This window comes from Lactuca serriola, chromosome 7 (assembly GCF_051521515.1).
Source record: "Lactuca serriola cultivar US96UC23 chromosome 7, Lser_US96UC23_V15, whole genome shotgun sequence".
Lineage (NCBI taxonomy): Eukaryota > Viridiplantae > Streptophyta > Magnoliopsida > Asterales > Asteraceae > Lactuca > Lactuca serriola.
In genome coordinates, this window is record NC_136414.1 from 147,621,304 (window position 1) to 147,646,156 (window position 24,853).

A 24,853-nucleotide genomic window follows, 5' to 3' on the forward strand; every position below is an offset into this window, starting at 1 on the left:
TTGGTGAAGGGAACCAATAATGATAGACTTCTAACTGATCAACGATTTAGTAAAGATCATAAACAAAGATATATAAAATCTTGCTAACATAGCAAATTTGTACCTGTTTAGGTGTTAGCACTTATAAGTTTAGGTGTTAACACTTATATGTTGATGTCTATTTGAGCCTAATATGCAATTATTGTATTTTGTTTTAGTTTTCAGATTTGCTCGCATCTTCTATAACAAAGTTAAAGTTCTAGACTATAGTTTTAACACAAATAGTACTTGTTTATCTTTTTAGTACAAGTTACACCTAAAGTTAATGTGAATTCTTTCCTTGTAGACACTCTGCAACATGAGCCCACGCTTTGTCTCTATAGCGATCAGCCATGAGGTCAAAACGAAGACCAGACTCCTCAACTAACAATCTCATCGACAAACACATATGAAATCTCACTAAATTTGCAACTTTTTTTACTATTTCGGTGTTAACACTTAATGATGATAAAACCGGATGCAAATTCCCCAAACATCTTCCTTTTCATTAAGTTTCATTACCAAATTCGACCAATTAATCTAAAATTGTGATTTCCCTCTCCTTCCTCAGTTTTCCCTTTAAATGAAAGCATCACTTGTATAAATAAGAGATTTACAAGAAATGGTCAAATACGTGCATTGAAGAAAGAAATATAGGAAGGAAACGTACAATCTGTTTTTTCGAGATTATTTATTCTTAATTCATTATACTCTATTCATTATTATATTATTTAAAATTATATTTTGAACAATCACATTCTTAATGTTAATTAAAAGTTGTCATAAAAAGAAAAGGTTGGGATCTTGATTGAGTTTTTGAATTTGGCAAGGGTTCTTAATGTTAATTAATGTTAATTAAAAGGCGGCCGGGTTTTTAATTTTTGGGGATTTCATCCCCCCCCCCCCCCCCCCCCCCGTGCTAGTTATTAAAGGATGGAAAACGCACTTCTTTCTTTCGTGAAAAATTATAAAATGACAAGCTTGTACGACATGCTTTTTTGATTACGTGCCCTCCGTGTTTTTCTTTTTGTGACACTAATTTTAGGGCATGCAAAAATGTGTGTTCTAAATCCTTCATATTTTGGGAGAGTTGAAATTATTTTTAGGGGAAACACTTTTACGTATCACAATACAAGAAAAACACGTTTTTGCTACGGAAGGAATCCGTCGTGAAAAGTTGCAATTCCGTTGCAAAAGACGAATAGCGACGGAATTTGCAATGACCTATTTTCGTCCCTAAAAACGTCATAGCGAGGGTTTGCAACAGAAAAGATAATTTTGTCACAAATGTGACAACATAATGAAATTCGTGGTAGGTGGTATTCCGTCGTTTATTCCGTAGTAGGATTCCATCGCACAATCCGTGGTAGTTATTCCATCACAAATTCTGTGGTGGCGATTCCCTAGCAAATTCCATGGTGGTGACTCCCTAGCAAATTCCGTGGTGGTGATTCCCTAGCAAATTATGTGGTGATGAATCCCTAGCAAATTCGGTGGTGGTGATTCCCTAGTAATTTCGTGGTGGTCATTCCCTAGAAAAATCCATGGTGGCCATTCCCTAGTAAATTCTATGGTGGTGATTCCGTAGCAAATTTCGTCGTGCTGAATCCCTAGCAAATTTCGTGGTCATGAATCCCTAGTAAATTCCGTTTGATGACTTCCTAGCAAATTCTGTGGTCATGAATCCCTAGCAATTTTTGTGGTGTATATTATATACCATATTCCATATGGACCGATAGATAACTGATTTATAAATTATATCCTAATTATTTTGTAGTAATATATGAAAAACAAAAAAATCAAAACCATTATGTCATAAAATAATACAATAATTATTTATTACATGGAAAAAATTAAGAAAGTTGTTACTCTAAAATACATAATCTGCAAATAAACATATATCAACCTACTATTGTTGTTGTTGTGTAAAGACATTAATAAGATCCAATGTCGTTTGAAGTTGTTTTTCAAGATGCCCGACCCTTGCTTTGCTTTCCTCTTGTTGGGCGTTCATCATTTCTTTTAGCTCTTCATTTTCCTGTTTTTGTTTAGCAACAAGCTCCCTCGTTTCTTCTATTTTATCATTTTTTCCGGAATGTAACATACATCTGTTTTACCGTTCCTATTGGGAACCGCCTTTGCAAAAGAGCCTAATCCATAAAGTCTTTCTTTTTTTATCATGACCACCAACAACAACATAAAATAGCTTTCCTCAAATTCAACACCTTCAGCTTCCAACTCTTCCCGTTTTTCTGTATAGGCCATCTACAAAATAAAAATATTATAAGTTAAAAGATATCAAATTTATGAATGATATTATGGAGTAGCTACAATATAAAAGTTTAACACTGAAATGAATATTACATGAATTTGTCTATCTTTTTCATTTGTGAAAGTGAGTCCATCGTGATTCTTCGTGTGTGTATACAGGAACAATTCACTATGGGGTGGATTATGTACTAATTTCCTCTTCTGCATAAATACCATATAAAATATCAAATATACAAATAAACATATATAAACATTGATACGATGTACCATTAAAAAAAATTACCAAAATCAGAAGCTATCTTTAAATGACTTGCGGATCCAACGTTATGTGCTGGTTTTGCTACTCCATCAGCCACACCTTTACGCCTATTCTTCTTGTTCTGCTCATATTTTAGCTTATATTCTTTTGTATTCCATTTTAATTGCCAGGAGTTCCAGAATTCCTATGGAATATGAGTAGGTTTAAAGCCATGTTTGTTTCTTTTTGGGCTCCGCATGCTGAAGAGATATTGGCCATAACTTTGTGCCTCTTTCCTTGCCCAAGCATGCGTCACTAGCGAGTCTATTGTTTCATCCCAACAACATTTTTTCTACACATTAACAATACAAACATAACTTAAGTGTAAATGTTTACCAAACAAAATTTTATCACATATAGCTAATTACATGAAACTCCTCCCAATATAATTTGCGCATTTCTTTGCTTACTTGTCCCCAAACGTACCCTTTTGGATTTACCCTTTGTTTAAATGACTGACTAATAAAGTGTGCACAAGCACCCGGTGGCATTAGCCTGCAAGTAATCATGTGATGTGTTTAGTTATGAATTGATATGTCCGTGTAAACCAAAAGGTTATACATAGAAAAAATTGTAATTAAGATTTGATTGGTAACTCACATTTTTTTCCAAACATGAACTGTTAAACATCTATCTGGTCCACAATCTTCAGAAGAATTGTTTCACCTTCTACACTTTCCACTACATATTCATTCATGGTTGGTTGTGTTGGTGATGGGGTAGATTCTGGGATAGGTGTTGTTGATGGGGTATATTTTCGGGTAGGTGTTGGGATAGATGTATATGTTGAGGCTGTGGTAGTTCCTTTACTTAAGTAGGGTGTTGTAACAGCCCGGAATTTCAGGTATTGTTTTAAATCTATTTTTGGGACATTTTAGGGAGGGACTCGGCGAGTTGGTGCCTGACTCGCCGAGTAGGACCGCAGGCTTGGTCGCGGATGCGCGACTGGACTCGACGAGTCCAGATACGGACTCGGCGAGTCGACGCTGTTCAGCAGAAACCCTAGCCGTTTAGTTTGGAACGTATATAATGCCTCTTGAGCCGTCACTGTACGTTTTTTGGCCGATTGTGAAGAACATAGCATCTGTGGACGACTAGAGGAGAAGGGAAGGCTATTGGGGACTTTGAGGAGATTGTTAGGCAAGAAGAGGCAAGGTTTTGGTCAAAGGAAGATCAAGAGGATTGAGTTCTGAAGGTTGGGGACACAAAGATCACGTTTTAAGGTAATACTCGGCCCATTTATGTTGTTTTGGTGGTGAGCACGAATCTAGGGTTCATGAAACCCATTTAGTGATTAGATAGATTATAATGTTGTTCCCGAGCGTTTAAGTCCCAGTAATAGTATGTTTAGAAGTCCAGGAAGTCCCATGTTTATATATTTCGGAACCATGCGGATTACAGGAGGCAGTTGATCGACTGCATGGCATGGACTCACCGAGTCCAATGATCAGACTCGGCGAGTAGCTTGAAGATCCGCTGGGACTCGCCGAGTTGTTCTTCAGACTCGGCGAGTAGCTTGAAGGTTCACTGGGACTCGCCGAGTTGTTCCTTAGACTCGGCGAGTGGAGTCGGGGTGGCCCCGCGATTCTTCCACGAGGATCTCGTCGAGTCAGGAGGGATACTCGACGGGTAGAAAGGGGAGCAACAGGGAAGTTGGGGAGGACGTCTAGACTCGCCGAGTCGCCTTTGCACTCGACGAGTCCGGTCAAGTTGACCGTTGATCAGAATTGACCTGCATGTAATTCCGTAGGGTCCATTGTCTTGTTCGATAAGATCATTAATAAGGGTATATGGTATTATAGGGAGTCTGCAGTTTGGCGGATCGAGTGCGAGTAGTTTCAAGAGTTTATAGCTTACATACTACGAGGTGAGTCTTCTCACTATACTGTACCCGGAAGGGTTTGACTGTGTGACCGGAAGGTCGGATATGATATGTGATATGTATGCTATATGTGATAAGTTATTTGTTATATGTGAGCTATGTATGTTATGTGGGCCGGAAGGCGATTATGTTATGGGCCGGAAGGCGTTGTGTTGAGGACCGGAAGGTCAGGGCCTGGAAAGGCGTATGTGTGTAAGTGTATATTGGGGAACTCACTAAGCATTTATGCTTACAGTTGTTGTGTATGTATTTCAGGTACTAGTGAGGACCGTGGGAAGGCGCCGGCGTGATCGATACACACTGAAGAATGCTTTTATGATCTTGGGATTTTGAATATTTATATTTGACAGAATACTTAAACTATTTATGCCTTGTTTTGAATGGAAATAATTATATTTTAAAAATGAAAAATTTGTTTGAAAATTTGCGTTGTTACAATTGGTATCAGAGCCTTGGTTTGAGGGATTCGGGTGCACCTTCGGGCGTAACTGAACTCAAGCCGAGGATTTGAGGAAACTTTTTAAATAAAGGCATAAACTTTTGTAAATGGTTTTGTGGTAAGCAAGAAAGAAGCAGTGTGTACGATCAGTCAGCGCCCGAACGGTAAAGATCCCCAAAATACCTTACAATATTATATGATATGAATTGTTATGCATGCTAGAAGACTAGGTATTCATGATAGGACTAGAGTGGCCTGATTTGTGATGCCTTAGTCTAGGGAAGTTTGCCTATATGAGATGCGTTGCTAGTATGCGGGTAGATAGTGCATATCAGAAGTAGAGTACTCACTATCCGGAGTTTGGGGAGGAGGACTTGGGATGAACGCTGATGCGGTGTGGTCGGTAGTATTGGGCCCGTACTACCGAAGACACCGGGTCAGTGGGAGGCCCAAGTAAGAATCCCTGGATATCGGGGACTGAGTAGGGTTGCGTATCGAGTACAATTATACTCGGTGGAGTCTCTGATAGTTTTATGTTGTATTTCAGAGACATCATGGTTAGACCACGCCACGGAGCGAGTACGAGCGGTGTGAGTGACGAGGATATTCGTCAGATGATTCACGAGGAGGTGGCGGCCGCGATCCGGGCTGAGATCCCGGAGATGTTTGGGTCTATTAAGACCACCCTGATGGAGACATTCGATGAGCGGTACGCCGCGTTGACTGAGGTTGCAACCGCTGCAGCTACCGCAGCTGTGGCCGCTGCTAGGCCACAGGGAGGTGACTCGTTGCTGTTCCGAGAGTTCAGCAACACGAAGCCACCGGAGTTCGATGGGACGCAGGATCCGATTGCTGCGATGAGGTGGATCGCGGACATAGAGGGGTGCTTCTACACGTGTTCATGCCCGGAGCACCTGAGGGTACGGTTCGCTTTGAACCAGCTCCGTCTGGGAGCGAAGGACTGGTGGAAGTTCGTGACAGCGAACTTCACTATGGCAGAGGCTACAGCGGTGACATGGGAGGGGTTTACTACCATGTTCAGGGATGAGTACGTTCCCCCGGTGGAACGGGAAAGATTGGTTCAGGAATTCTTAACCCTCAAGCAGGGTACTGATTCGGTGGCGGCGATCACGCGGAAGTTTCATGAGAGGGCGATGTTTTGCCCCGAGTTGGTGGCCACAGAGCAGGCTCGGATGAGCCGGTACTTGGGTGTTCTGAGGAGGGAGATCCGGGAGTTTGTGTCAAACTCCACTTATCATACTTTTACTGAGCTTCAGGCGAATGCCAGGAAGCGTGAGATCGAGTTGGAGACTCAGGCCAGGGAGGAGGCCGAGTCTCAGCAGGCAGACCGGCGGCCGGCTCAGTCTCAGCCGGCAGCCAAGCGGATCAAGTCCGCCGATTCGAGGACGGGAGGAGAGCCGCACTTGCGGAAAGTGCGGCAAGGGTCACGATGGGGCGTGTCGAGCCGGTGCTTGCTACAAGTGCGGCAAGGAGGGGCACATTGCTAGGGAGTGCCCCAAGGGGTTTATGGTTTGCTTTCATTGCAACCAGACCGGCCATCGAAAGGCCGAGTGTCCGCAGCTTCGTCAGGGATCTGCACCTATTGCTAGGACTACTGAGACTCGACCGGTGAAGGTCGAGGCCCCGAGGGCTCGTGGGAGAGCCTTTCAGCTGACTGCGGAGGAGGTCCGCGCTGCGCCCGATGTCGTGGCAGGTATGTTGTAATTCATGTATTTATTTTAAATGTCGAGATGTTATGCTTATGTTATTATATGCGTAGGTACTTTCCTTGTGAACTCTATGCCTGCCTTAGTGTTATTTGACTCGGGTGCGAGTAGGTCCTTTGTGTCCTTAGCCTTTAGTCAGCATATCAGCGTTAGTCGTGAGTCGTTGAGTCGACCTTTGAGAGTTTCTATAGCTGACGAGAAAGTGATTTGTGCTACGGAGGTTCTTCGGGGATGTGTACTAGAGATTTTCGGGGTTGAATTCCCGATTGACCTGATTCCTATTGCGATGGGTGATGTCTGTGTCATCGTGGGAATGGACTGGTTGAGCCGATTCGGCGCTGTCATCGACTGTGAGCATCAGCTGGTGACTATACGAGACCCTAGCGGGGGAGTTCTTTCGGTGTACGGCGAGGGTACCCGCTCGGGATCAGCTTTTTGTTCGGCCGCTAGGGCGAGGCAGTGTCTACAGCAGGGCTGTAAGGGTTTTGTGGCGTATGTGATGGATACGCGGGAGGTTTCCGAGAGACCGAAATCAGTTGAGGAGGTTCCTGTGGTGCGCGAGTTTTCAGATGTTTTCCCCGAGGAGTTGCCGGGAGTACCTCCTGTGAGGCAAGTAGAGTTTGGTATCGATCTAGTTCCGGGGGCCGCGCCTATTGCTAAAGTGCCTTATCGTCTTGCACCTCCAGAGATGCAAGAGTTGTCCTCGCAGCTCCAGGAGTTGCTGGGGAAGGGATTCATTCGGCCGAGCAGCTCGCCATGGGGAGCACCTATTCTGTTCGTCAAGAAGAAGGATGGTTCACACCGGATGTGTATTGACTACCGGGAGTTGAACAAGGTGACGGTCAAGAACCGCTATCCGTTACCGAGGATCGATGATCTATTCGATCAGTTGCAAGGGGCATCTTGGTTTTCCAAGATCGATTTGAGATCAGGGTACCATCAGGTAAGAGTACGGGATGAGGACGTTCAGAAGACAGCATTCAGGACGCGATATGGGCATTATGAGTTTGTGGTGATGCCTTTCGGGCTCACCAATGCTCCGGCTGTGTTCATGGATCTCATGAATAGGGTATGCAGACCGATGTTGGATCGGTCAGTGATTGTATTTATCGACGACATTATGGTGTATTCTAGATCTAGAGAGCAGCATGCGGAGCATTTGAGGGAGGTCGGAGAAGCTTTATGCAAAGTTCTCCAAATGTGACTTCTGGCTGCGGGAGGTCCAATTTCTAGGACATGTTGTTAATCAGGCAGGGATATTGGTTGATCCAGCCAAGGTGGAAGCAGTGATGAGTTGGGAGGCACCGAAGTCACCTTCCGAGATCAGAAGTTTCCTTGGGTTGGCGGGGTACTATCGGAGGTTTATTAGGGACTTCTCCAAGATCGTGGTACCGCTCACCAGATTGACCCGGAAGGGTGTTGCATTCTCATGGGGACCCGAGCAGCAAACCTCCTTTGAGACACTTCGCCAGAGGTTGTGCGAAGCCCCGGTATTAGCTCTCCCAGAAGGGATAGAGGATTTTGTGGTGTATTGCGACGCGTCGATTTCGGGACTGGGTGCAGTGTTGATGCAGAGGGGTCATGTGATAGCGTATGCGTCGAGGCAGCTGAAGCCTCATGAGGCGAGATATCCCACGCATGATTTAGAGTTGGGGGCAGTAGTGTTCGCTCTCAAGATTTGGCGTCACTACCTGTATGGGGTTCGATGTATGATATATACGGACCATAAGAGCTTGAAGTATTTGATGGATCAGCCCAACCTAAATATGCGTCAGAGGAGGTGGTTGGATGTGGTCAAGGATTATGATTGTGAGATACTGTACCACCCAGGCAAGGCTAATGTGGTAGCTGATGCGTTGAGCCGCAGGGCGGAGAGCACTCCATTGCGAGATGTATGCTTGAGACTGACTGTGATGACTCCAGTAATGGATGCTATTCGTGGGGCGCAGGCCGAAGCTGTGCGACCAGAAATGCAGAAGAAAGAGCGGGTCGTGGGAATAATTTCAGAGTTCGTTAAGGATGGGCGAGGGCTTATGATGTTTCAGGGTCGGATTTGGGTACCGTTTGTGGGCGGTACGCGTACTACTTTGATGGAGGAGGCTCATAGATCGAAATTCTCGATTCATCCCGGTGCTACGAAGATGTATTTGGACTTGAGGAAGGAATATTGGTGGCCTTGTATGCAGAGAGATGTCGCATGGTTCGTTGAGAGGTGCTTGACCTGTCGTAGGGTTAAGGCCGAGCACCAGAGACCGCATGGCAAGTTACAGCCATTGGAGATCCCCGAGTGGAAGTGGGAACAAATCACTATGGATTTCATCACCAAATTGCCGAGGACTGCCAGGGGAGTTGATGCAATTTGGGTGATTGTGGATAGGTTGACAAAGAGTGCACACTTCCTTTCCATCAGTGAGAGTTCTTCAGCGGAGAAGTTGGCAGAGATATATGTGAAAGAAGTGGTATCTCGGCATGGGGTGCCGATCTCGATTGTGTCAGACCGCGATGTACGTTTCACTTCCAGGTTCTGGAAGAAATTCCATGAGGAGCTGGGTACTAAACTGCATTTTAGTACCGCATACCATCCCCAGACAGACGGTCAGAGCGAGCGGACGATTCAGACATTGGAGGACATGCTTAGAGCGTGTGTGTTAGACTTCGGGGGTAGCTGGGATACGCATTTGCCTTTGGCTGAGTTTTCCTACAACAACAGCCATCATTCGAGCATAGGTATGCCACCTTTTGAGTTGTTGTATAGTAGGAGGTGTCGGACTCCCATTTGCTGGGGAGAGGTGGGACAGAGAGTGATGGGCAGTACAGAGATCGTACTTCAGACGACCGAGCAGATTCAGCAGGTTAGGCAGAGGTTATTGACCGCCCAGAGTCGACAGAAGAGTTATGCGGATAGACGCCGGTCCGAGCTGGAATTCCAGGTTGGTGACTTCGTTCTCCTGAAGGTTTCTCCCTGGAAGGGAGTGATCCGGTTCAGAAAGAGGGGCAAATTAGGGCCCCGGTTCATAGGTCCATTTCGGGTAATTGCAAGAGTAGGTCGGGTAGCTTATCGGCTAGAGTTGCCAGCAGAGTTGAGACAGATTCATAATACCTTTCACGTTTCACAGTTGAGGAAGTGCATAGCTGATGAATCGGCAGTGGTTCCGTTAGAGGATATTCAGGTGGATGCGAGCCTGAATTACGCCGAGAGACCAGTAGCAATCAGGGATCGGAAGATCAAGGTTCTGCGGAACAAGGAGATACCTCTGGTGTTGGTTCAGTGGCAACATCGGAAGGGATCGGAGATGACCTGGGAGCCGGAGCGTGAAATGTGGGAGCAACATCCGGAGTTATTCGCAGAGTGAGACTTCGAGGGCATTTTCAGGTATTGTTTTAAATCTATTTTTGGGACATTTTAGGGAGGGACTCGGCGAGTTGGTGCCTGACTCGCCGAGTAGGACCGCAGGCTTGGTCGCGGATGCGCGACTGGACTCGACGAGTCCAGATACGGACTCGGCGAGTCGACGCTGTTCAGCAGAAACCCTAGCCGTTTAGTTTGGAACGTATATAATGCCTCTTGAGCCGTCACTGTACGTTTTTTGGCCGATTGTGAAGAACATAGCATCTGTGGACGACTAGAGGAGAAGGGAAGGCTATTGGGGACTTTGAGGAGATTGTTAGGCAAGAAGAGGCAAGGTTTTGGTCAAAGGAAGATCAAGAGGATTGAGTTCTGAAGGTTGGGGACACAGAGATCACGTTTTCAGGTAATACTCGGCCCATTTCTGTTGTTTTGGTGGTGAGCACGAATCTAGGGTTCATGAAACCCATTTAGTGATTAGATAGATTATAATGTTGTTCCCGGGCGTTTAAGTCCCAGTAATAGTATGTTTAGAAGTCCAGGAAGTCCCATGTTTATATATTTCGGAACCATGCGGATTACAGGAGGCAGTTGATCGACTGCATGGCATGGACTCGCCGAGTCCAATGATCAGACTCGGCGAGTAGCTTGAAGATCCGCTGGGACTCGCCGAGTTGTTCTTCAGACTCGGCGAGTAGCTTGAAGGTTCACTGGGACTCGCCGAGTTGTTCCTTAGACTCAGCGAGTGGAGTCGGGGTGGCCCCGCGATTCTTCCACGAGGATCTCGTCGAGTCAGGAGGGATACTCGACGGGTAGAAAGGGGAGCAACAGGGAAGTTGGGGAGGACGTCTAGACTCGCCGAGTCGCCTTTGCACTCGACGAGTCCAGTCAAGTTGACCGTTGATCAGAATTGACCTGCATGTAATTCCGTAGGGTCCATTGTCTTGTTCGATAAGATCATTAATAAGGGTATATGGTATTATAGGGAGTCTGCAGTTTGGCGGATCGAGTGCGAGTAGTTTCAAGAGTTTATAGCTTACATACTACGAGGTGAGTCTTCTCACTATACTGTACCCGGAAGGGTTTGACTGTGTGACCGGAAGGTCGGATATGATATGTGATATGTATGCTATATGTGATAAGTTATTTGTTATCTGTGAGCTATGTATGTTATGTGGGCCGGAAGGCGATTATGTTATGGGCCGGAAGGCATTGTGTTGAGGACCGGAAGGTCAGGGCCTGGAAAGGCGTATGTGTGTAAGTGTATATTGGGGAACTCACTAAGCATTTATGCTTACAGTTGTTGTGTATGTATTTCAGGTACTAGTGAGGACCGTGGGAAGGCGCCGGCGTGATCGATACACACTGAAGAATGCTTTTATGATCTTGGGATTTTGAATATTTATATTTGACAGAATACTTAAACTATTTATGCCTTGTTTTGAATGGAAATAATTATATTTTAAAAATGAAAAATTTGTTTGAAAATTTGCGTTGTTACAGGTGTGGTAGTTACTGTAGTTGTAGAGAGGATGGTAGTGTAGATGCAGGTTTTGAGGTTGTGGTAGTAGATATAGGTGTTGATGATGTGGTAGGGGGTGTCGGTGTTGATGACGGTTTAGATGATATAGGTGTTGAAGTTTTGGTTATTGATGTAAGTATTAAGGATTGTATTGTTCCAGTTACTAAAGTTTTAGATGTATTTTCTAAGGGCGAAGTGGAAGTTGTAAGTGATGTCGAGTAAGTGGTAGTCATTGTTTATGTTAATGATATAGGTTTAAGGCTTTTGATGGTAGATGTTATAGGTGCTTTGGATGTGGTTGTTGGTATTGGGAAGTCGATTTCTTCATCTTGTAATTGTCTGTTTACAGATTTTGCAGCTGATATCCTGTTGTGTTTCATAACCTGTGGTGCAATGAATTTAGTTGGCTTCACACCGGATGCTCCTTTTGCTTTCGAGTTCAACATCTTTCTTGCTTAAAAATTAACAAAAAATTGTAGTCAACGTAGAAGTGGCTTATGGTGTCCATGGATGACATATGGGCCATTGGTCAACCGGTAAACATGGAAGTGGCTTATGGTGTCCATGGATGACATATGGGTCATTGGTCAACATGGTAGTGTCTTATGGTGTCTATGGCTGACATATGGGTCATTGGTCAACATGATAGTGGCTTATGGTGTATATGGATGACATATGGGACATTATTCAACATGGTAGAGGCCTATCGTGTATATGGATGACATATGGGCCATTGGTCAACATGGTAGTGACTTTATGGTGTCCATGGATGACATATGGGATATTGGTCAACACGGTAGTGGCTTATGGTGTATATGGATGACATATGGGTCATTGGTCAACATGGTAGTGGCTTATGGTGTATATGGATGACATATTGGTCATTGGTCATTGGTCATCATAGTAGTAGCTTATGGTGTATATGGATGACATATGGGCCATTGGTCAACATGGTAGTGGCTTATGGTGTCCATGGATGACATATGGATGACATATGAGCCATTGGTCAACATGGTAGTGCCTTATGGTGTATATGAATGACATATAGATCATTGGTCAACATAGTAGTGGCTTGTGGTGTATATGGATGATATATGGGTCATTGGTCAACATGGTAGTGGCTTATGGTGTCCATGGATGATAGATGGGCCATTGGTGAACATGGTAGTGGCTTATGGTGTTCATGGATGACACTTGGGTCATTGGTCAACATAGTAGTGGCTTATGGTGTATATGGATGACATATGGGTCATTGGTCACTGTGGTAGTGGCTTATGGTGTATATGTATGACATATGGGCCATTGGTCAACATGGTAGTGGCTTATGGTGTCCATCGATGACATATGGGCCATTGGTCAACATTGTAGTGGCTAATGGTGTATATGGATGACATATGGGTCATTGGTCAACATGGTAGTGGCTTATGGTGTAAATGGATGACATATGGGTCATTGGTGAACATGGTATTGGCTTATGATATATATGGATGACATATGGGCCATTAGTCAACATGGCAGTGGCTTATGGTGTCCATGGATGACATTTAGGTTATTGGTCAACATGTTAGTGTCTTATGGTGTATATGGATGACATATAGGCCATTGGTCAACATGGTAGTGGCTTATGGTGTCCATGGATGACATTTGGGTCATTAGTCAACATGGTAGTGGCTTATTGTGTATATGGATGACATATCGGTCATTGGTCAACATGGTAGCGACTTATGGTGTATATGGATGACATATGGTCCATTGATCAACATGGCAGTGGCTTATGGTGTCCATGGATGACATATGGATGACATTTGGGACATTGGTCAACATGGTAGTGGCTTATGGTGTATATGGATGACATATGGGTCATTAGTCACCATGGTAGTAGCTTATGGTGTATATGGATGACAGATGGGCCATTGGTCAACATGTTAGTGGCGTATGGTGTCCATGTATGACATATGGGCCATTGGTCAACATGGTAGTGGCTTATGGTGTCCATGGATGACGTATGGATGACATTTGGTTCATTGGTCAACATAGTAGTGGCTTATGGTGTCCATGGATGACATATGGGTCATTGGTCAACATAGTAGTGGCTTATGGTGTCCATGGATAACATATGGGTTGCAATATTAATGAGCATAATATTATGGTTTTTTAATTAGAAGAAACAGAAGTTAATTTAGTTTAGCTCGCACACACGTCTTACTTCCTACCTGAAGTAGCAGGTTCAAATCCTACTTATGTCAGTAATTTTATTTAAATTCGTCCCTCTAAATTTAATCAATAATTTTATTTAGCTTCATCTTTTTAAATTTAAAATGTCAATTTATTTACAAAAATGCCAGTAGGTATTGACAAAAATACCCTAACCATTTACGTAGTAACCTTTGTATGTTAAAGGGCAATTATGTCAATTCATAGTCTAAACACTTAGGCGCCATAATTTGTAGTCAGACTTATCCCGTCATTTAAGTTTATCGGCAATTGATCATCTACATTCCATTCCCAACAATCAAAATTCTGGCACGTTGATCAATAAACCCTAAAATCGTTGTTGTTATATAATTTGAATTACACTAGACGCATTTCAACATAATGGCAGCGAGATGTTCATCAGAAAGAATGCAAACAAGACAACAATGAAAAAGAATTACTGCTTTGCTGTCGTACTTGATCGAAAAAATAGTAACTACGGTTGGAGGAAATTCACCAATCGATGCTTTTAAGTGCCAGTTAGTGTAAGTATGATGTGCATTACTTATATTATACTTATATACATATTTAATTTAGTGTTTAATAGATTAATTTTGTTGATTTGTGAATTATAGTTGCAAACTCTTTAGGGATTCTATAACATCAGACGCAATATATAAAATCATAGACACAAATCGATTAAGGTTTCGTCCATTAAGTATTCAACAATATGAAGTCATAAGCAAATGCAAAAAGTTGAACAGCCCACACATACTCTTCAACGATGGAATGGTACTCTTCTTTTAAGCAATCGGATAATTAAGAATTCAATTAGTTTTTTATATTTGTATTTTTATAATTGTATGATTAATTATTGTATGTCAGGCGAAGTATTTTACGGTAGGGGAAGAACTAGCAGGGAAACAGTTGCTTCAAGATGCAGTTGATCATGGGCAGTTGGATGCTATCTTCATTCTGGGAATGATGTTGATGGCCGAAGGTATTGAAAGGAAGCAAGAAGCTCTGATCGTGTTAAATAATGCCTACGTTAACACTAGAAGAAGTTGGAATCTAAGGCATACCTGTAACAAGGTTCAAAACCACTTGGCAAGGAGATCAAAGCAGATAAAATTCCATGGCTTACATAGAAGCTGTGCAAAGCATCCTTATGTGAGCAGTTATGATTCAGCTTTTATGTATCAATGCAGTTGGTTGTTTGTGGGATGGATGTTTTGTTAAGTTTGCTAGGATGTTTGACATTAGTTTGGAGTAGTTACATATATGATTGTTGTTTGATTCACACAATTAGTGATGCATATTTTATGTTTATTTTGGTGTAATGGGAATACATATTTTTAACTTTATTAAATGTTAATATATATATATATATATATATATATATATATATATATATATATATGTTAGTTTTTATATGTATGTTATTTTTGTCTTTTTCATTTTACTAACTAAAAGTTCATTGTGACCTAGTTTTGATATAGATTTCAAGGGCACTTTGGTCTATTTGCAATCTCTAAAGTGAAGGCGCCATTTTTGCTATGGAAATAAAAAAAAATTAATCAAGTCGTTATTAAAAGGAAAATATTGTATATATAGAATTTATATTATAAGTAGATCTATATCTATATTTATTATGAATGTTATTTAAATTTATAATTACCCGTATACTACATGGGTTTTAACCTGGTACTGAATAATATCGACCCACTAATATGACCTAGTATCCATCCAACACATTGAAATCAAGGGTTGTCGAAGGTTCTTTAATCGATACACACTTTGTTTGAATATGTGTTCTGCAAGTGTCGATCTCAATTAAACCATTCTACTAATTTTCTAAGACTTTATCCAATAATAAAAGTTATTCAACCATTCAAATTAGAAAACTTTGAGGATTTGTTCAGCATTTGGTCATTAGCTTTGTGAAACAAGTCGTTGTTAAGGTACCTTTGCGATGTTTGTATGGTAACTATATATTTACTTCAAATGTCATATATGAATTCAAATCAACATTAATGAACATAAAATTAATATTGTGTTATTGAAATTTATACTTTACAAATTTAAGACAAAGAACAATTCAAGTAGAAAATGGATGTATGAAAGAAAAGATAATAGTAGTTGTATATCGCTTGTTTTCATACAAGGAGTGAAAATATTTATAGATTTTGCTACCACTCAACATAGGTTCATGGATGAAGATAAATCAAATGCCCATGCATAAAATGTCGTAACATACCATATACATAAGTTGATATTGTTAAACATCATTTGTACAAGTTTGGTTTTGTTGACGAATATTGGTTTTGGGATAAACATGGCGAAACATCAATTGATGATGACAATACGTTTTTAGGGGTTGATGATTCAAACACAAATTTTAGAGAAGGTGCATGTTCTTATAGAGAAATGGTCATAGATACAATGGCTCCTGATTTAAATAATATTGATCCTGAAGAGGAGCCAAATGCACTAGATAAAAAAAATTCTTTAATATGCTAGATGCAGCCGATAAAGAATTATGGCCTGGATGTAAAAAAAGTGACACAACTATCTGCTGTAGCTAGACTATTGAATTTAAAATCAGAGTATCTCATACCTGAGCATAGTTATGACAGTATCTTCCAGTTGATAAATGATGTGTTACCAGAGGAGAATAATATGGTAGGTAGTTTATACGAGAGCAAAAAGTTAATACAAGCACTAGGTTTGCTCATGGAGATGATTGACTGATGCAGGTCTGGATGTATGATATATTGGAGTCAAGACAAAGATCTTTGTCGGTGCAAATTCTGCAATGCAGATAGGTACAAACGGTCAAAAAATTTGGCCAGATGTTCTCGCGTATCCTTCAAGAAAATCCATTACTTTCCTTTGACTCCAAGGTTGAAGAGACTGTATGCTTCAGAAGCCACAGCCACTTCCATGCGATGGCACTCTGAGAATCATGGACATGATGCTGGAGTAATGTGTCATCCATCCGGTTCAAAAGCTTAGAAGCACTTTGACAAAAGTCATCCTTCATTTGCAGCAGAAGTACGTAATGTAAGATCAAGCCTAAGTACAGATGGGTTTGCACCACAAGGAGCATTTGGAAAGCAATATTCATCTTAGCATATTATTATAACACCTTATAACTTGCCAACTTCTATATGCATGAAAGAGCCTTACATGTTTTTGACTGCCCTTGTGACAGGACCGTCAAACCCTAAGCATAAAATAGATGTATTTTTGCAACCAATTGTTGCAGAGTTGGAGCAATTATGGGAAGAAGGCGTAGTAACATATGATATATCCTTAAAACAAAATTTCCATCTAAGAGCAGCTTTGATATGGACAATAAGTGATTTTCTAGCATATGCAATGTTGTCCGGATGGCTACAGTAGGTAAGCTAGCATGTCCTCATTGTGGGAAACATACACAAGCATTCAGACTAGAGAATGGTAATAAGATGTCATGGTTTGACTGCCATAGAAGATTTCTACAGGTGAATCACCCATATAGAAAGGATAAAAATAAGTTCAAGAAGAATCGTGAAATGATAGAAGGTCCTCCTCCAAGTAAGAATGGTGAACAAAATTTAAGGAAGATTGAACAATTATGTTTGGTAAAAGTGGCTGAACTAAATGTTGATGATGTAAACATAATATGTGGCGCTCATGGTTGGAAAAAGAAAAGCATATTTTGGGATTTACCATATTGGAAAAAAAAATCTCATTAGACATAATTTTGATGTTACGCATATTGTGAAAATTTTATTTGAAACTTTTTTTACACTGTAATGGATGTCAAAGGGAAGATGAAGAACAATGTAGCAGCCAGAAGAGATCTGAAGCTCTATTGTAGGAAGAGAAAAGGAGTCGAAGATAACGAAAGAGCATACTACACTCTGGAGCAAAATCAAAAGAAGGCCATATGCCAATGGGTGGAGAAATTGTGTTTCCCCGATGGTTATGTTTCTAATTTGGGGAGGTGTGTTGCTTTAACAGGGTGTAGACTATTCGGAATGAAAAGCCACGATTGTCATGTTTTTATGCAAAGATTGATGCCAATTGCATTCCGTGAGATGTTGCCAAAACAAGTGTGGGAAGCATTAACAGAGTTGAGTATTTTCTTCAAAACATTAACAGCAACAACAATCACAGCAAAAGACATGGAAATGATTGAAACCGAGATCCCAATAATACTATGTAAATTAGAGACCATCTTTGTCCCTGGTATTTTTTTACTCCATGAAACATTTACCAGTACATTTTCCATACGAAGCAAAGATAGTCGGTCATGTCTAATATCGGTGGATGTATCCATTTATCTACCATGCGAACATAATGGATATCTAAACGAGGATTGAAATTATCGTAACAAAACATTACATTAGTCTGAAAACAACATGATATTTAGTGTCAAACCGAAATCTAGTAGTTACATATGTCTTATATCTATAAATATATACCTATATATCCATCATTGAAGGGAACCAATAATGATAGACTTCTAATTGATCAACGATTTAGTAAAGATCATAAACAAAGATAAATAAAATCCCGCTAATATAGCAAATTTGTACCTGTTTAGGTGTTAACACTTATATGTTGATGTCTATTTGAGCCCAATATGCAATTATTGTATTTCGTTTTAGTTTTCATATTTGCTCGCATGTTCTATAACAAAGTTAAAATTCTAGACTATAGTTTTAACACAAATAGTACTTGTTTATCTTTTTAGTACAACTTACACCTAAGGTTATTGTGAAGTATTTCCTTGTAGCCACTCCGCAACAGGAGTCCATGCTTTGTCTCTATAGCGACCATGAAATGGAAAGGAACACCAGACTCCTCAAGTAACAATCTCATCGACAAAAACATATGAAATCTCACTAAATTTCCAACTTTTTTACCAATTTTGGTGGTAACACTTAATGATGATAAAACCGGATGCAAATTTCCCCAAAGATCTTCTTTTCATTAAGTTTCATTACTAAATTCAATCAATTAATCTAAAATTGTGATTTCCCTCTCCTTCCTCGGTTTTCCCTTTAAATGAAAGCATCACTTGTACGAATAAGAGATTTATAAGAAATGGATCAAATGCAACTCTACTTGTATTAAAGAAAGAAATATAGGAAGGAAACCTACAATTTGTTTTTCAAGATTATTTATTCTTAATTCATTATACTTTATCCATTATTATATTATGTACAATTATATTTTTAGCAATCACATTCTTAATGTTAATTAAAAGTTATCATAAAAATAAAAGGTTGGGATCTTGATTGAGTTCTTGAAATTTGGAAGGGAAAGTAAATTCCTCATAGGATTGATGTTGTGACTGCAATTTACTATAGGTGTGAAATTGAAGATGTCGTTTGAGGACGAGGAACCGCTTTAAAGAGGCTACATAAGAAATTACCATTTAATGGTGATAACTGAATATTTATATTTGTTATAGTTTTTTTCTTAAATTTAATGGATTTATTGAAAAAAACCAAGAAAAAAATGGTATCATGAATGGGATGAACATGTATCTACCAGTGAACATAATAGATATTTACAAGAGAGATTGAAACTATAGTAACAAAACATTAGATTAGTCTCAAAACAACATGATATTTAGTTTCAAAGCGACATCTAATAGTTAAGCATGTCTCAAATGTATAAATACATACAAGCATATATTAGCTATTCAACGTTGGCTTCCAGTTCATTAAGGATTTAATACAAATCATCGACAAATATATATGAAATCTTCCTGATTTAGCACATTTTTACCCATTTTGGTGTTAAAACTTATATGTTGCAGTCTATTTGAGCCTAATATGCAATTATTGTATTTTTATTAAGTTTTCATTTGTGCTTGCATCTTCTGTAACAAAGTTAAAATTCTGGACCTTAATTTTTAGATAAATACACTAATAGAAAATATCCTTTAATGACAAGAATTACGTGTCATAGAAGGATACATATGACACGCAAATGCGTGTCAGTGAAGGGCCTATCATAAAAGAAGACCGCACGCATTTATGTGTCGTAACCTTACGACGTGCATTTACAACACACAATGCGTATCATTAAAGCTCGTGTCATAAAGAAAGACAATTTTAAAGGTTTTACAAAAATATTTTTTTAAATGTATTTAATAATTTCCAAATTAGATGACAATTATTGTCTCAAAATATAAAATAGCATATCATTAAAAAAAAAAAAGACAATCCATTTAAAAATATATAGTATGTCAAATAATAATAATCATTCCAATGTTTAAATAAATGTAATACAAAAACTATTTCATCATATCTTATCAATTCCCCTAACAATACACCATCTCCGATTAAGACTTGTATTCAGACCAATTCACCTACCTCAAACGCAACAATTGAAACATGAGACCCAACCGATCCTTTATATAGTCCCTTGGGTCCTTTATCTTTCCATATTAGCCCAGGGACCTCTAAGATTCACATGTGTTTCTTCAATCCATTTTTTGGTCGATTCTATGACACCAAAGTATGCTACACCTATTGCAAGAGATCCAGTTACGCCAGTTGCCTCCTCTCTATAAAAAAAACAATACTCAAAAACTAATAGCAAGTGATATAATATTAAATGAATAAATGTTTGATTCGACTAGAGATTCCATCAATGACAGTCACGTGTGTTTCTCCTTCATTGCTCCAAGATTCTTTTCCACTTTCATTTAATTTACCAAGAATCCAAATGGTTGCAAATTAAATAAAACAAGATTATTAAAAAAAAAAAAAAAAAGGTTTCTTATTTCTTTAATGGGTTACATAAAAGTCACCATTTTAGCTTTCATGGATTCATCTTCTAAGTTATCACAACTGTTATTAATACAAATAACATGTATAACAACCTAGATAGTTTTATCTTCTATTTCAGGATGGTAATAAAATGGAGAATCGATTTGCTAAATGCATAGTAATACCATACATGTACAAACTCCCCTACATAAAATTTAGCAAGCAAAAGCAAACATTCCATGAAAATAAACTATCTATAGTCTTTTTCGTATTAGAAAGCACAAACCTAAAGGAAAATTAAGAACACTAACACTAAATCATCAAAAAAATCGTCAAACTAATTACAAAGTAACAATCGGATTTTGTAACAAATGAAAACAATTTCCAATCATAATCAATATTTCAAACCTAAAAAGTTTTAAAAAATAATATACTTATAAAGCGAATAAGTTATTACCAAGATATATATAGAGAGAGAGAGAGAGAGAGAGAGAGAGACAGAGATCGGGTACATTGGAGACTCGTTGAGGCTTAGGCGACATCAATACTCACTCTAGTCTCCAGTAACGACATGTACTTCGGCAAAGACAGCTGCACAATGGAGGGAAGATTTTAGGCGGCCAAGTCAGAGGAGTAATGAGAGAACGAGTGTTAATGAATAAGAAAGTGAGAATAAGAAATGATGTGTGTAAAGGACGAGATTTAATGAACCCTATAAACCTAAACATTTTGTAGAGCTGCAAAAAGATGAAAGGGAGATGCACAACCGCGAAATGTCATTAGGTTTTCTTCGGTAGATGATTGTACAGAAGAAGGAGGAGACGCATCATAGACATCAAAATGACGAATGGGAGATGATTAGAGAACAAGGCGCCGAGGTTTTTTAATATTTTCGGGATTTCAACCCCCCCGCTAGTTATAAAAGGATGGGAAACGTGTGTCATTCCTCATGAAAACTTACAGAATGACACGCTTATACGACATACTTTTTTTGATAGGTACCCTCAATGTTGTTTTGTGACATTAATTTTAGGGCACACAAAAATGTGTCTCCTAAATGCTTCAAATTTTGGGAGAGCTGAACCCTTGCGTTGAAATAATCCACTAAAGAGGGGGTCCATAACATAGCCATAGTATATTTCCAATGCAATAAAGTTACGTAGTGTCTTTTTTCTTTCATAAAGGGGTATTTTCATGGGTTTCCCTTCGTATCGTGTTCATACCGTTGTATTGAATGGTCCCAGACGCTTGCTTTCTGTTCATATAATGCATACAGCTTTGGTTGCTGGTTGGGCGGTTTCTATGGCCCTGTATGAATTAGCAGTTTTTGATCCTTCTGACCCTGTTCTTGATCCAATAATGTGGAGACAGCAGATGTTCGTTACATTCTTCATGACTCTTTTACCGAGAAGTCTTTCGTTGTAGCAACTCCGTAATAGGAGCCCTTTCCTTTGTCTTCATAGCGACAATGTGGTTGAAAGAAAGATCAGGCTCCTCAACTCACAATATCCCAGGTGGAAAATAATCAACCAATCTTCTGCCACCTAAACTTAATCTTTGTTAACCACATCTCTCTATAGGCCTTCCTTCTTTCCAACTATCTTTCCAAGTATTTGGAAACCAATTGAAGCTTTACATAGATTCAACTTCTGTAGCATGATTGCCTTGGAAAACATGTCTACTAGATTCTTAGTACCAAGGATCTTCTTCGGGTTCCGAGTCCAATGGCTTATTGATTGTTTGATAAACTGTTACTTCATCTACACATATTTTGTTCTATCATGAATGATTAGATTCTTTGAAAGGTGAAATGCACTATGGTTTTAATAAAGTAGGACACAATCTTTTTTTTGCCCAAATATATGAATATTTTCAACCAAATAAGTTCTAAGGATAATTTTTTCAATTTCCATTCATTATGCTTCTATGGTTAATAGATGAATACTCTTTCCAAAGTGTGGATATCCAACTGATGGTTATACCCGCAATGGTATACAAAAACCCTGTTATGGTTTTCCCTAAATATCTAGAACATCTCTTATCTACATCACTGTTATGGTTTTCCCTAAATATCTAAAACATCTCTTATCTACATCACAGAAGCCTTCTAAGACTAGTTTCTTTCTTCTGAAAGGTAAGGTAACCACATAAGTGCTTTTCAAATAGCATAACGACCACTTCATCCCTTCCTAATTTTTTTTCTTGTATTTGACAATAACCTGCTACTGCCTCCCACTACATTACAATTTAAGATCTAGTGCATAACGTATCATACATGAAGTTACAGTTAACTAAGGCATACGAGACTTTAGCCATTTCTTCCACATACAATGTTTCCTATCGAAAACAATGATAGACCACTAGGATCATTTTTTGTTGTTAATTCTACACATAATGAAGTTTGTATGTAGTGTCGAAAAAAAAGGATTTTAGATATTATAATGTTTTTACTAATGACTTTCGATTTTGACCAACTAAACTATATAATTAGATATGAACGAAAAAGATATTTCAATTATTGTAATGTGCTGTTAGACAATGCGTTTTTAAAGTGTAAATGGAATCTTATACTTGTGTATTTATTTGTATTTTCAATTTGAATGTTTACAATGAATCAAAGAATAAATAATCATGAAGATCAGAAATCGATCAATAAAGAATAAAAAATATGGATATCAAGTTAGTAAGCAGGCTTAAAGGAATCTAGAGGTCTTGCATTCCACTGAAATACCATTGGGAAACCGTTTGCGGTCGTTGCAGTAGTTGTAGATCATGTGCTTGGTTTGCACCCATCGGATCCTATTTCGGCCAGCTGCATCAAGTCCTTGGGTACTCCATGACTGGTCATCATTTATTGAGCTTGTAGATACTGAATTGGGACCAACTTTTTTGGCATTGGCATTGAATTTCCTGTATAACGCGGTGAAAGGCGCATTAGTCCAGTCGGTCTTCACACGCCCACCTTGGGTTGCCCAGTCATCCGCGTTCCACAGGCTGGCATAAACCCTCATGGGTTGGCTCTTGGGAAATGGGACTCCAGCAGCATCATTGTTATTGAACACCCTTACTGGTATGTTATCTATCAAGAAACTGAAGAGACAAAGAGCTTTATATAGGAACAGCAGAAAAACATGAGAAAGGAAGAGAACCAATTAATGTTTATGTTGGATGCGTGACTTACATAATTCTTAGACTGTTCCATACGATGGTATAGGTGTGGAAGGCTGCGGTAGGGTCAAACCAAAGGTGGAACTGCTGTTCTTTGTTTCCTTTCCCTTGTGAATACACATTGGTGTGAATTGTGTAAGGGTTTCCCGTGGAGTTGCCCAAGAACTCGAAGTCGATCTCATCGTGACCCGCACCTTGTGATGACAACTAATGTGATTTAATACAAAGACATGGTTATTATCAGCCTTTAAAAGATTAATACAAATGAGTGATCACAATATATATATTTAATTCAGATATGAAATTCAAGATTGGAACCGATCGATGGTACTCACGTAGAATGTGGTGACGGTGCCAGCAGAATTGCCTGGTACTAGTTTGAGTTGCATGTCGAACCTTCCAAACAGGTACTCGTGCTTCGACTGGAAACCCGATCCAGAGTATTGGTCGAGTGAAAGTGAAAGATCCTGACCTCCATTCAGAATTTTAGCACGTTCACCCCCAAAACTGATGTCCATGTCATCGTAAAAACTCCCTGCTGATGCTGCTACTATTAGAATTGATATTAAAAGAACAACTGCACAAAGATTAGAGTTCGACTTTGCCATTATTGTTTGTATGGAGAGAGAGAGAGAGAGAGAGAGAGATGTTATGTTTGTGGGAAGTAGTACTGATATCGTTTATATATGTAGGTGTGGCTACGTTGACAATTTTCAACAGGAACCATCCTTCTTACTGAAGGATGTCATGGTGGCTAATGGATGCATCAACATCTATTAACGCGTGCCAACTCACATTATTCTTCTGGACATGGGCAGGAGCGGTGGGTTTTTTTTTTCTATACGCCTGGCAACTCAAAATTTGCAAATTTGTCATATTTGGACCGGTGGTTGACATCATACGTAAAATAAAATTGTTTCTATTGTTAATAAGTTGGGAAAATCAAATCTTTAAAAACGCATTTAAAACATTTATCAATCGCATTTAACACTATTAAAACTAATCCTCCTTAATAAATAAAGTTTTTTTTTTTGCCACATGTCAATCTCTCATAAGTTTTGGCACTTGTCATTTTGTGGTATTTTTGAAATAAATATTATTCAATAGTCAATTTTTGGTTTGTTTTATTTTTTAAAATTAAAGTAATATACTTATATATGTAAAGTATTAAATATCATATATATATATATATATATATATATATATATATATA

The 24,853-nt window shown here is 39.5% G+C and overlaps 1 pseudogene; it reads right to left on the minus strand.

Moving 5' to 3' along the window:
* Positions 1 to 23,030: 23,030 nt before the first annotated feature.
* Positions 23,031 to 24,276, minus strand: LOC145061657 (xyloglucan endotransglucosylase protein 1-like; annotated as a pseudogene).
* Positions 24,277 to 24,853: the final 577 nt, after the last annotated feature.